We start from the raw sequence: 12809 nt of genomic DNA on the forward strand, positions 1-12809 counted from the left end.
AAAACAGCAGGCGTCACCAATGCAGTTATTTTAAAGCGGCTGTTCAGTGAAAAATCAAATGTATGTGATTTTCCCCATTCAGACATGTCAATTGGCCATATTCCTTCGACTTTCATCCTCGTGGCTCCAGTAAATAAACAAAGATTCTTGGTTAATCGACCTTACGGCGTACATTAGATTTTTCGCTAAACTATCACTTTAAGATTCGCAAAGACGTTCAAATCCTGTTTACTCTGAGTAGCTGTTACCTTTAATGAACTAAGTTCTGTTTGGTTGTCAGAGTTACTGGCTGTTCATTGCATAATTCTCAGAACGATTTCCCAAATAATGTTGTTAGAACAACAAAGCCGACCATACTTCCTCATTCATTTTGGCGCTCCCTCGAGCAGCCTGTAATTTCAGCCTGTGGGTTTCTGTCTAGAGAGCAGAGAAGATGGAAAGTGCAGAACACGCAGCTAAACAGTGGAAAACAATGGCTTTTCAGAACGCTTTTAATGAATAAGCATGTTTTCTTTGTCAATGTCAAATAATCTGTTTAAACTTCTTCGCAAAACTGCAAAACTCAACAAACAGCTCTGCACAGGGAGTAAAGCTAAAGTCCAATAGCAAATAATTGAGTTATTGTAAATAAAAATGTATGCAATCAATGATTCTGCTGAGAAATGCATCTCTGGTGTCTCACAGTGAAACTTATAAGCTTTCATGCAGCCAGTTGCATGATGTGAGTTGGTGGATAAATGCATGTAAATATCCACAAATGATTTTCCATTTAAATTTACAGTTCCATAATTCAAACACAATCAGGCAATCAAAGTTGCAAGGAACATATTCAGTTACTCCACTGAGCCAAATTAGTAGCTCATACGTTTGACCCTGTATCGTTTTTGCTGTATTGTTATTTATACATGGGTCTTTGACATGACATGCTTTTTGGGGGATGTCCATTAACTGCCTCCGCCCAGTGACTGCTGGGATAGGCTCCAGCCTGAGGGAGAAGCGGCTTGGACAATGGATGGATGGATGCATGCCTAAATGCAGTGAGTTGCAGCCGTGTGATTGGCTGATTATCCATTTGGGTTAACAAGCAACTGAACAGGTGTACCTAATAAAGTGGCCGGTGAGTGTATATTTAACTCACATTTTTTTTATGGCTCAGGAAACGGATAATCCTTGAGTCAGTTGGGGATTGGCTGTTTCATGAAACTTGTTTCACAAAGTTGTGGAATACATTACATAAACAACTCAAGTGCAATTTAGTTTCATGTAAGTTTCAAGCAACTAAGGTTGCATGAGTGTTTCGCTGTGTAAAGCCGATCTTAGAGAACGTCTTTATTGCTAAGAAACCATGGGCTGCTGAAACAGGACATTAAAGGCCTAGTAAAACAATCTGCTTAACCCTTTAACCAGCCAAAGTTTTATTACACGCTCCTATAACCTAAGAATAGCTCCATTAGTTTGCATTGATGTACCTGTAGTTACTGAATAAGAAGCCTTAATATGACATAAACCTGAATTGTTAAGGGGGTCAGTCTTAGAGATAACGAGAGGTTGGAAAATGGTCATTTTAAAATGGACTAAGACTAAGTTTTTTGGACGTTAACTGGGCCTCATGTAGAAGCTAATAAGATATATATGGGATTATTCTTCAATCCTGAATCGTGAGACAGAATTTTTAATCTGTAAATGGTTAAAACCATTTAATATTTAACGCATGAACGGATCTGAAAAGCACCTGGCTGAGTTTGCGTTTGTGTATCTTTTAGTTCTTAATTTATTTCAGTATCCAAAAAAGTGATTAGTCATTAAAAACCTTCCAGAGACTCAGAAATCAATTACCATATTGATTAAGGGCATTGTAAAGTTTTGTAGCCGTTAAGGGGTTTTTGTTTAAGAAGTTTAATGAGTTTGCCGTGTTTATGTGTGATGAAGCACGTGCTTATTAAATAACCACAGGACCATAAATCTGTCTGGAGCCTGAGATGAACAGCTTCGGGTTCAACGTGTGTGTGTGTGTGTGTGTTAAGCTTGGATTCTGTCATATACTGTCTGACTAGCTATTTTGGGAATCTGAAATATGTCAGCACAAACATTCACAAGAGAAACAAAGCAGTTTAATATTCTGGAGGGTCAGTTTTCACTTCGAGACGACTGACAAATTTTTTTGGGGCGGTTCTAAGCGAAGTTGCTCTGGGGCGGCGCTGACTGGCAGTGACTTCACTGAACTCTCTGTACTTTTATGACAGGGTTGACTCTGTAGCACTGCTGAGTCCTCTGCGCTTTGTCTGCTCTCATTTGTGTGAGTCTCTCGCTGAGCCCCCTGGGGACCACCGCTTGCCGTCCAACACACAGTCCAGCCGATTAATTACCTGTGGACCGGCAGAGCCTCTGCTGAGTACCACCGCTGTTATGTGTGATTAAGCATGCAGCGCAGGGATCAGGGCTGTTTCACCGACAGCCTGCCGTGTGCATTAGCAGCTTAATGGCTATGCATTATTAAACACTTCCCCTAAATTACAGGTGAACATCTGAAATAGCACAAAACACTATAACGCATCATTAGTGAGGATTTGGAGCTGCAGTGATAACGGAGATGGGAATGAGCTACGAATCAAACACAGGACTTTTCTTCTCTTTCAGGTGAATTTATTAGACTCAGCTGATCATCAAGACAGAATGGGGTTTGTGTGCTTGTATCTCTTATATTAACAATTAGGAATTATTCAGTGTCCACTTTATTCAGCATCCATTAGGAATTACTCAGTGTCAACTATGAATTATTCAGTATCTACTATAAATTATTTACTGTCTACTATGAATTATTCAGTATCTACTATGAATTATTCAGTATCTACTATACGCTATTCAGAATCTTTTATGAATCTTATGTATAAGTGCTGTGCTTATGAGAGTGAAGAACTGAATCATTAATCCTGATGGTGACCACAGACATCAACAACAGATCACAGAGATCACAGAGAAAGACAGTGGATCTAAAGTTTTTAAGACTTCATGTCTTTTAGAGAAGAACAGTGAGTTAGTGAACAGTTCACCAAACAGGGAAAATACATAACTGATGCTGAAAGTTTGATTCCAGTAAATTTGTGTGAATGGAATGGAAAATAAACTGGAGCTTTGCGCTTATCGATGGTCTTTGAGTGGATCAGACGCAGCAGTGCTGCTGGAGTTTTTAAACACTGTGTCCACTCACTGTCCACTCTATTAGACCCTCCTACCTCGTCGGTCCACCTTGTAGATGTAGAGTCAGAGACGACAGCTCATCTGCTGCTGCACAGTTTGTGCTGGTCATCCTCTGGTCCTTCATCAGTGGTCACAGGAGGCTGCCCACAGGACGCTGCCCACAGGACGCTGCCCACAGGACGCTGCCCACAGGACACTGTTGACTGGATATTATTGGTTCTCTGTCCAGCAGAGACACTGAGGTGTTTAAAACTCCAGCAGCACTGCTGTGTCTGATCCACTCAGAGCAGCACAACACACCCTAACACACCACCACCACCACGTCAGTGTCACTGCAGTGCTGAGAATGACCCACCACCCAAACAGTACCTGCTCTGTGAGGGTCCATGGGGGTCCTGACCACTGAAGAACAGGGTAACAGAGTATCAGAGAAACAGATGGACTACAGTCTGTAACTGTAGAACTACAGAGTGCAGCTATACGGTCAGTGGAGCTGATAAAGTGGACAGTGAGCATAGAAACGAGGAGGTGGTCAGAACGTTATGCCTGATCGTTGTATTTACAGAGGTAATGCTTGCTAGCACATTCACTGATACCTGCCTCTGATTGGTTGTTTTGATTTGGGTGTGGTGGATTCTCCCAAATGGCATTTACTGTAGCCTTAATTCCTCCACCACAGTTGGGAAAAGTTGGGAAAAACGAACTTGTGATGTTGCTCTGTTGGCCGCTGCAATACGTTTTCAGTTGCTGCTCCATCGAAAACAATGAAAATGCAGTTTGCCATCAACCGCCTCCCACCATATGAGCTCAGCATTATCAGAGCTTAAAGGGTTATTAAGCATATGAGTGTGTGTTTCCTCTTATAGTGCATTTCTCTTAGCAGATGATGCTGTTAATCAGATCCAGTGAAGGATATTGAGTTTGGGTTTGTTTTCCTCCAGCCTGAGGGCAAGAGAGAATTGGAAAGAGAGATAGAGAGAGAGAGAGATGATGATGATGATGATGATGATGATGATAATGACGACGGACAAGAAGAAACGAGTTTAGAAACTTTACAGTCAGGAGACTATTCATGAGGAATGACCCATCTTCACCGCTGAGCTGAAACTGACAGACAGATTATTATTTTCTCCGCATGTATTCAAAGAGCTGAATGTGTTTGTGATTGTTTTATGAGATTTCATAAAAGCCGCGGAGGATTTAAAGAGTTCAAAGGCAAATAAATCGATGTATTAAACACGTCCATCGTCCTGAAGCCTGTTTAATCTAGAAGAGGCTGTTTTCTCATTACTGACTTGCAGAGCTGCACAGTGTAGACAAAACACCAGTACTGAGATTATACGGCTGCGTATTATGCTTTTGATGCAAATTGCTGTGTATTAGATGATGAATATAATAGAAATATAAATATAATTCTCAATCTTCAATGTGATGTGATGATTGTTATCTTTGTCAATGTTATAAAACACACACTCAGCGGCCACTTTATTAGGTACAGTTGCTTGTTAACACAAATAGCTGATCAGCCAAACAGACGGCAGCAACTCACTGCATTTAGGCCTGTAGAGGTGGTCAAGACGACTTGCTGAAGTGCAGACCGAGCATCAGAACGGGGAAGAAAGGGGATTTAAGGGGCTTTGAACGTGGCGTGGTTGTTGGTGCCAGACGGGCTGGTCTGAGTATTTCAGAAACTGCTGATCTGCTGGGATTTTCACACACAACCATCTCTAGGGTTTACAGAGAACGGTCCGAAAAAGAGGAAATGTCCAGTGAGCGGTCAGTTGTGTGGACGAGAATGCCTTGTTGATGTGAGAGGTCAGAGGAGAATGGGCAGACTGGTTCCAAATGATAGAAAGACAACAGGAACTCAAATAACCAACCAGAATCTCTGAGGAACGTTTCCAACACCTTGTTGAAAGTCTGCCACGAAGAATTAAGACAGTTCTGAAGACAAAAGGGGGTCCAACCTTTTACTAGCAAGGGGTACCTAATAAAGTGGCAGACGAGTGTACTGTCCGTTGTGTCTGAGGGGGGTGGGTTTAGTGAGTATGTGCTTTTTCATTCTACATGTTGCCTACTTGCCGGGTTTTGTGTTGGGGCAGCGCTGAACATGGACAGGTCCTTTGCTGCTGGTTAAAATAAAGAACATTTGTCCATACGACATTTTTATGCCTCCACTCTTTCCTATGCACTGCCAGTGTGTTTATACCCCCAGGAATGTTGCATAGCTATTAACATACTGGTATTATTTACAGCATTAAGTCACTCAGTTCATTCACTGGACGTGACATGCACTGCTACATTGTCACCTGTACAATATTTATGCAATTCAATTGATAAATTCTCATACTGCACATTATATGTTATGGTTTCAATAAAAAGGTTACATCTACTGTTGCAATGTCAAGCTTGTAACAACAGAGTCATTGTCAAAAAGATGCTATATAGAACCATATATAACACACTCTCCATCAGTCTGAAGAACCATTTCACCATGCAAAGAACGTTTAAATCACACAAAGGGTTCTGTGAGTGTTCATAGTTCTATACAGAGCCATTTTCTTTACTAAAGAACCTTTGAAAAACCATCTTTTTTTAAGTGTGTAGATAAAAACATTAGATATTTCAATGATATATTGGCAGCCAAACTGCAATTGTCTCAGAAATATGCACCTCTGGTCAAGTTCCATATTGTTGTTGATTTTCTAAGCGTAAATAATTTGGTAAATACGTCCTCTACAGAGAACCCCCTACTGCATACAGGTTTTATTAACTGTTACTGTTTATATACTGAATTCAAAATGTTGGGGAATAGGATAAAACTTTAAAAGTGCTCTGATGATCATAAAATGATGCCACATTTTATATTTTATGTTTATTTTTCTCCACCGTGTTAGACAAGTCGCTGCTGTCGGAACAAAACTTCATAGCTCCATTTTTCAGTTTATGACACAATTTGAAATTTCTTGTTGTCCTTTACAATTTGTGTAAATTTCATGATGACTGGACCAAAATAAATGTCCCAAAATGACATGGAAATAGTTCTGGTTCCATTGACTTACATTAAAAGTAAAGTAGGTTTTTTTCCTTCTCCTATTATAATAAAAGTTATAATTTTGGAGATACGAGGTTTTGTTCCAAAAGTGAAAATTATGCATCAAAATTCACAGAAAATGCTATATTTAAGGGGTTCTCTATAGAGGATGTGTTAACTTCTTTTCACTTAGAGACATAAGACTGAAAGACAACACTTGTAGATACACTATGTTGCCAAAAGTTTTCACTCCCCCATCCAAATCACTGAGTTCAGGTGTTCAAGTCACTTCCATGGCCACAGGTGTATAAAGCCGAGCCCCTCGGCCTGCAGACTGCTTCTACAGACATTAGTGAAAGAATGGGTCGCTCTCAGGAGCTCAGTGAATTCCAGCGTGGTACCGTGATCGGACGCCACCTGTGCAGCAAGTCCAGTCGTGAAATTTCCTCACTACTAAATATTCCACAGTCAACTGTCAGTGGGATTATAACAAAGTGGAAGCAATTGGGAACGACAGCAACTCAGCCACGAAGTGGTCGGCCACGTAAAATGACAGAGCGGTCAGCGGATGCTGAGGGGCATAGTGCGCAGAGGTCACCGACTTTCTGCAGAGTCAATCACTACAGACCTCCAAACTTCATGTGGCCTTCAGATCAGCTCAAGAACGGCGTAGAGAGCTTCATGGAATGGGTTTCCATGGCCGAGCAGCTGCATCCAAGCCTTACGTCACCAAGCGCAATGCAAAGCGTGGAATGCAGTGGTGTAAAGCGCCGCCACTGGACTCTAGAGCAGTGGAGACGAGTTCTCTGGAGTGACCAATCACTCTTCTCCGTCTGGAAATCCGATGGACGAGTCTGGGTTTGGTGGTTGCCAGGAGACGGTACTTGTCTGACTGCATTGTGCCGAGTGTAAAGTTTGGTGGAGGGGGGATCATGGTGTGGGGGTGTTTTTCAGGAGTTGGGCTCGGCCCCTTAGTTCCAGTGAAAGGAACTCTTAAAGCTTCAGCACCAAGAGATTTTGGACAATTTCACGCTCCCAACTTTGTGGGAACAGTTTGGGGAAGGGGCCATTTGAGCACAGAAATGTGCTTCTGGAAGAACGGTCAGAAATTCCCATGAACACACTCCTAAACCTTGTGGAAAGCCTTCCCAGAAGAGCTGAAGCTGTTATAGCTGCAAAGGGTGGGCTGACATCATATTAAACCCTATGGATTAAGACTGGGATCTCACTCAAGTTCATATGCATGTGAAGGCAGACGAGCAAATACCTTTGGCATTATGTATTGTATTGTCTCGCCATTCCACAGTTAAAAATAACAAGACACTTCTAGGCTTAATCCTTAAACTGTTATTCATTAAATCATTAAATCATTTTCCTTTTAAAGGCTGTAGCCGTGACCTCTGAGTTTCATGCATGAATCTGAACTGCAGTAGACAGTAGAAAGTCAATCAGAGCTGAGTGGTGAAGCTCAGTGACCATGTTTGACCTGCATTTCTCCAGGGTTGCACTACAGACACTAAGGACAGTAATAGAGCCACACAATACACACAATAACCCAGCTGTGTTCACCAGGCTTTACGTCACCGCTCATTTCTGCCCCGGAGACCTTCGCTGTGTTCCAGGTTAGGTAATCAGTGATTTCCTGCCGAGTTTCTGTTCGTGTTTAAAGATTCGTTCAGGATAAGCTTACAGAAAGTGCCCGCATCGCTCTCAAAGCCACTTTTGTTCTCATCAGCAAAACAGTCATGAGGTTTATTTAGCTGCATTTTTCACTTGCTGATCGTGATGCTGTGCTGCTGTCTGAGCAACAGGCTGCTGGTCTGACCTGGAGGAGGAAATACCTCAGGCCTGGATCGCCTTCTTATCAGGACAATCGATTCTGGGGCGTCCTGTCACTGCAGCTCCAGCACAACTGACGCAACCCGAGCGCAGATAGACGCTGCCCATCAAGTGTGATGTGGAGAGATTTTAATCGGAACAGTTTCAGACAGTGTAAAGGACAACTGACGACTAATTTTGGTAAGCAATGATTTATACTTATATATTTATATGCAGTATCTCCCAAAAGTGAATGCACCACTTAAATTTCTGAAAATATTTTATTCTATCTTTTGATGGGACGTCACTGTAGAACTGAAACTCTGATATAAGTTAAAGTGGTCAGTGTGCAGCTTGTACAGCAGAGCAGATTTACTGTCCTCTGAAAAGAACAACACACAGACATTAATGTCTAAATAGCTGGCAGCACAAGTGAGTCCACCTCACAGTGGACGTGTCCAGATTGTGCTCAAAGTGTTGATATTTAGTGTGACCACTATTATTATCTAGCACCACCTGAACCCTCTTGGGCATGGAATTCCCCAGAGCTGCACAGGCTGCTGCTGGAATCCTCTTCCACTCCTCCATGATGACACCACGGAGCTGGTGGACGTTGGACACCTTGCGCTCCTCCTCCTTCTGCTTGAGGATGCCCCACAGGTGCTCAACTGGGCTTAGGTGTGGAGACATACTTGGCCAGTCCATCACCTTTACCTTCAGCAAGGCAGTGGTCATCTTGGAGGTGTGCTTGGGGTCATTATCGAGTTGGAAAACTGCCATGCGGCGCAGCTTCCAAAGGGAGGGGATCAGGCTCTGCTTCAGAACGTCACAGTACAGGTTGGAATTCATGTTTCCTTCAATGAACCTCAGCTCCCCAGTGCCGATGCTACCACCACCATGCTTGACTGTAGGCAAGAGACCGTTGTCTTGGTGCTCTTCACCAGGGCGCCACACACATGCTGGACACCATCTGAGCCAAACAAGTTTATCCTGATCTCATCAGACCACAGGACATGGTTCCAGTAATCCATGTTCTTGGACTGCTTGTCTTCAGCAAACTGGTTGTGGGCTTTCTTGTGCGTCAGCTTCAGCGTCAGGCTTCCTTCTGGGACGACGGCCATGCAGACCGAGTGGATGCATTGTGCGGCGTATGATCTGAGCACTGACAAACTGACCTCCCACTTCTTCAACCTCTGTAGCAATGCTGGCAGCACTCTTGCGTCTATTTACCAACCTCTGGATATGATGCTGAACAAGTGGGCTCTACTTCTTTGGTCGACCGTGGCGAGGCCTGTTTGGAGTGGATCCTGTCCTGGAAAACCGCTGTATGACCTCGGCCACTGCGCTACAGCTCAGTTTCAGGGTGTTAGCAGTCTTTTTATAGCCTAGGCGTCTTTGTGGAGAGCAACAATTCTATTTCTCACATCCTCAGAGATTCTTTACCATGAGGTGCCTTGTTGAATATCCAGTGGCCAGTATGAGCGAATTGTAGATCGATAGATAGATAGATAGATAGATAGATAGATAGATAGATACTTTATTGATCCTGAAGTAAATTTGGCAGCCAGTAGCAGACACACAACACTGTACAGTAACTGTAAGTGGGTGTAGACATATAACAAGAGTAAATAAACCAGATCCTATCTACAGGTATATATACAAATAGAAAAAAATACAACAGTCTGTGATAATATCTAGAACCTGAGATGAGAGATGAAGTGCAATAATGATTGTACAAAAATTTACAGGTAATGGCAGAATGAATAAATAAATATGTGCATATATTGGTACCAAATAAAGTGTCTAATGTCCAGATGTACAAGATGCGCAATGAGCTACGCAGAAAGTGCTCTATGTGCAGCAACGCTGTCTATACGTGGAGATGAATAGATAAACACAAGATAAGCATGAGTTTCAGATTCAGTCCTCCTCTCTCCCCCCACCTTCTCTGCTGTTCCCCCTGGGAAGAGCTGAAGAGCCTGATGGATCTGGGGACAAAGGACCTCCTGAGTCTGTGGGTTGAGCAGCTCTGTGACAGCAACCTGCCACTAAACATGCTCCTCCTGTCCATGATGATTGTATGCAGTGGGTGGCCATCATCCTCCATAATGCAGAGCAGTTTGTGAAGTGTCCTTGTCTCAGTCCAACCTGTCATCCAGTTGCAGCCCAAGATACCTGTAGGTCTTAACCCTCACCACTTCTACCCCTTCAATAGAGACTGGCTGTGAGAGTGGCCTAACGCTGCGGAAGTCCACTACCATCTCCTTGGTCTTGGCAGTGTTCAGAAGCAGGTTGCTCCCATGGCACCACACCACGAAGTCCTTCACCAGGGTCTTGTACTCCCCCTCCTGCCCTCCCCTTACACAAGCCACGATGGCAGTGTCATCAGAAAACTTCTGCATGTGGCACGTCTCAGAGTTGTACTGAAAGTCTGAGGTGTAAAGTGTGAACAGAGAGGTGGACAGTATATTATATATATATATATATATATATATATATATATATATATATATATATATATATATATATATATATATATATATATATATGTACACTCTTATAAAAGATGGTTCTTCAGGTGTTGTTTAGTAAAGAAAATGGTTCTATATAGAACGATGAACACTCAAAGAACCCTCTGCATGATTAAAATGTTCTTTGCATCATGAAAATGTTCTTCAGATTGATGGAGAATGTGCTGTTGATGGTTCTATTGAAGCTTTTTAAAAAAGGTTCTACATAGCACAGAAAAGGGTTATTCTATTCTATTATCACAACACTTTCGTGATGAAAATGGTTATATAGAACCATGAACACTCAAGAACCCTTTGCATGATTAAACGATTCTTTGCATGGTGAAATGGTTCTTCAGATTGATGGAGAATGTGTTGTAGAGGGTTCTGTATTGCACCAAAAAAGGGTTCTTCTGTTGATCCAATGTCAAGCTTGCCATAATAGAAGAACCACTTCTGGTGCAATATAGAACCCTTTTCAAAATGTTTATATATACAGTAAAACCAATTTTCTTGACCAAAGAACCCTTGAAGAAGCATCATTTTTTAGTCTGTATATATTAAGATCTTCAAGTGCATTGATGTGTCTCGATGAACAAAGATCAGTTCTTTATGGCTGTGAAATCTGGACAATTAAGAATCGAGACAAGAAAAATAGACACCTCTGAACTTTGGAGTTGGTGAAGACTTTGGTTTCTTGGACATTTAAGAAAATAAATGGATCCTCAAGCAAATCAGGCCTCAGCTCTCACTGGAAGCACAGATGAACAGACTGAAGCTCTTATTTTGGACACATTCTGAGAAGAACCAGTTCACTGGAGAAGAGAGTCAAATGTGGAACAGTTGAAGAAAAAGATGAAGAAGATGAGCAGCTACAGACAATCAGAGGAATCCTGAAGACAGAACATTGAGGAACACTGTCCATACGGTCACCAGGAGCTGGAATTCACTTGACAGCACTTAATAATAAAAATAATAAGAGATTATTTGAAATGAAACGGTCTCATACTTTACGAGAGGTCGTGTGTTATCATGAAATAACATCCCGGTCACAGCCGTGGTGTCATTGGTGATAACTCCCTCCTCGAGTGCTCTGCTGCTTTAATACAGCAGTTAAATAAATACAGTAAGAAATGAATAAACTGGCCGTGAACGCGGCGTTTAATATGTTTTAATGTTCAGTTCCTTCCTCCTAATTAGAGCTCCTTAACGAGCAGCTTGTTGCTACGTCAGAGTAACGAGCTCCGCCCACTCGCTACTCAGTCTGCTGTAAGCCTTGCCTTTGAAGTGCGGACTGAGCCATAAAACTGACCCAATATCAGGTTCAGCTCAGTTTGGTCAGTTTGTCCAGATCAGTATTAATGTTGTTTTGTTCCAGCCGGTCTGTAAAGCTTCTTACAGCCTGTTTAGTTTGGCGAATGGTGTTGGGTTCATTTCTGGCTGATTCCAGGTTGTTCAGCTGTTCTTCTGTCACAGCTGCCGACTGAAAAGCTGCTCAGTGGAGACGACAGTTTGGGAATGGTTCACCCAGGGAGAGGCTCTGCCATTGCCATGGTGGTGGTGACCCTTCCGGATTCCCCAAATGTGGGAATCTCAAATGCATAGTTTCTGGTAGTGGGGGACTACATTCACACTCTCCCCTGACAATTTGTTTTGCCACTGGTGGCGCAGTTGAGAGGCCTCCTAACTCTGGCTCATGTAATGGACGGTCTGTCCCAGCCTTGCTAACCGAGGTGCTGTGTTTTGGGGCAGTAATGGGCTGGAGGTTAGTTTGATCCCCTGAGCAAGGCACCTAACCCATAACTGCTCCCCTAGAGTAGATAGGGCTGCCCACTGCTCTGGGCCCGTGTGCTCACCGCCCCCTAGTGTGTGTGTGGTGTTTCACTGCATGGATGGGTTAAATGCGGAGCTGAAATTTCCCTCTTGTGGGACTAATAAGGGTCACTTAAAAAAATATGACAATATATGACAATATATGACAACTAAGCTGCAAGAACAGCCCTTTTTCAATGAACTGTTTTTGTGATGTCACAAAATCCAACACATGTAAACTGTGTGCCAATTCAGAGGCTGCATTCTTTGAAAGACGTGGTCTACGAAGCCGTGTCCTTCGAAGGCTGTGTAGAGCCGATTTCATGTGTGCGTCAAAGCACCGCTGTTCCCTCCCGTCAAGTTCTTTGAAAGTTCTTTAAAGAGCCAGAAACTTTGATCTTATTTTATTTTTTCATTCATTACAGCTTGAGTCGCTT

General features: G+C 42.6%; 1 pseudogene; it reads left to right on the forward strand.

Annotated features, from left to right (window-relative positions):
• The first annotated feature begins 12067 nt into the window (after positions 1 to 12067).
• On the forward strand, positions 12068 to 12203 carry LOC119262607 (annotated as a pseudogene).
• Positions 12204 to 12809: the final 606 nt, after the last annotated feature.

This window comes from Pygocentrus nattereri, chromosome 27 (assembly GCF_015220715.1).
Source record: "Pygocentrus nattereri isolate fPygNat1 chromosome 27, fPygNat1.pri, whole genome shotgun sequence".
Taxonomy (NCBI): Eukaryota; Metazoa; Chordata; class Actinopteri; order Characiformes; family Serrasalmidae; genus Pygocentrus; species Pygocentrus nattereri.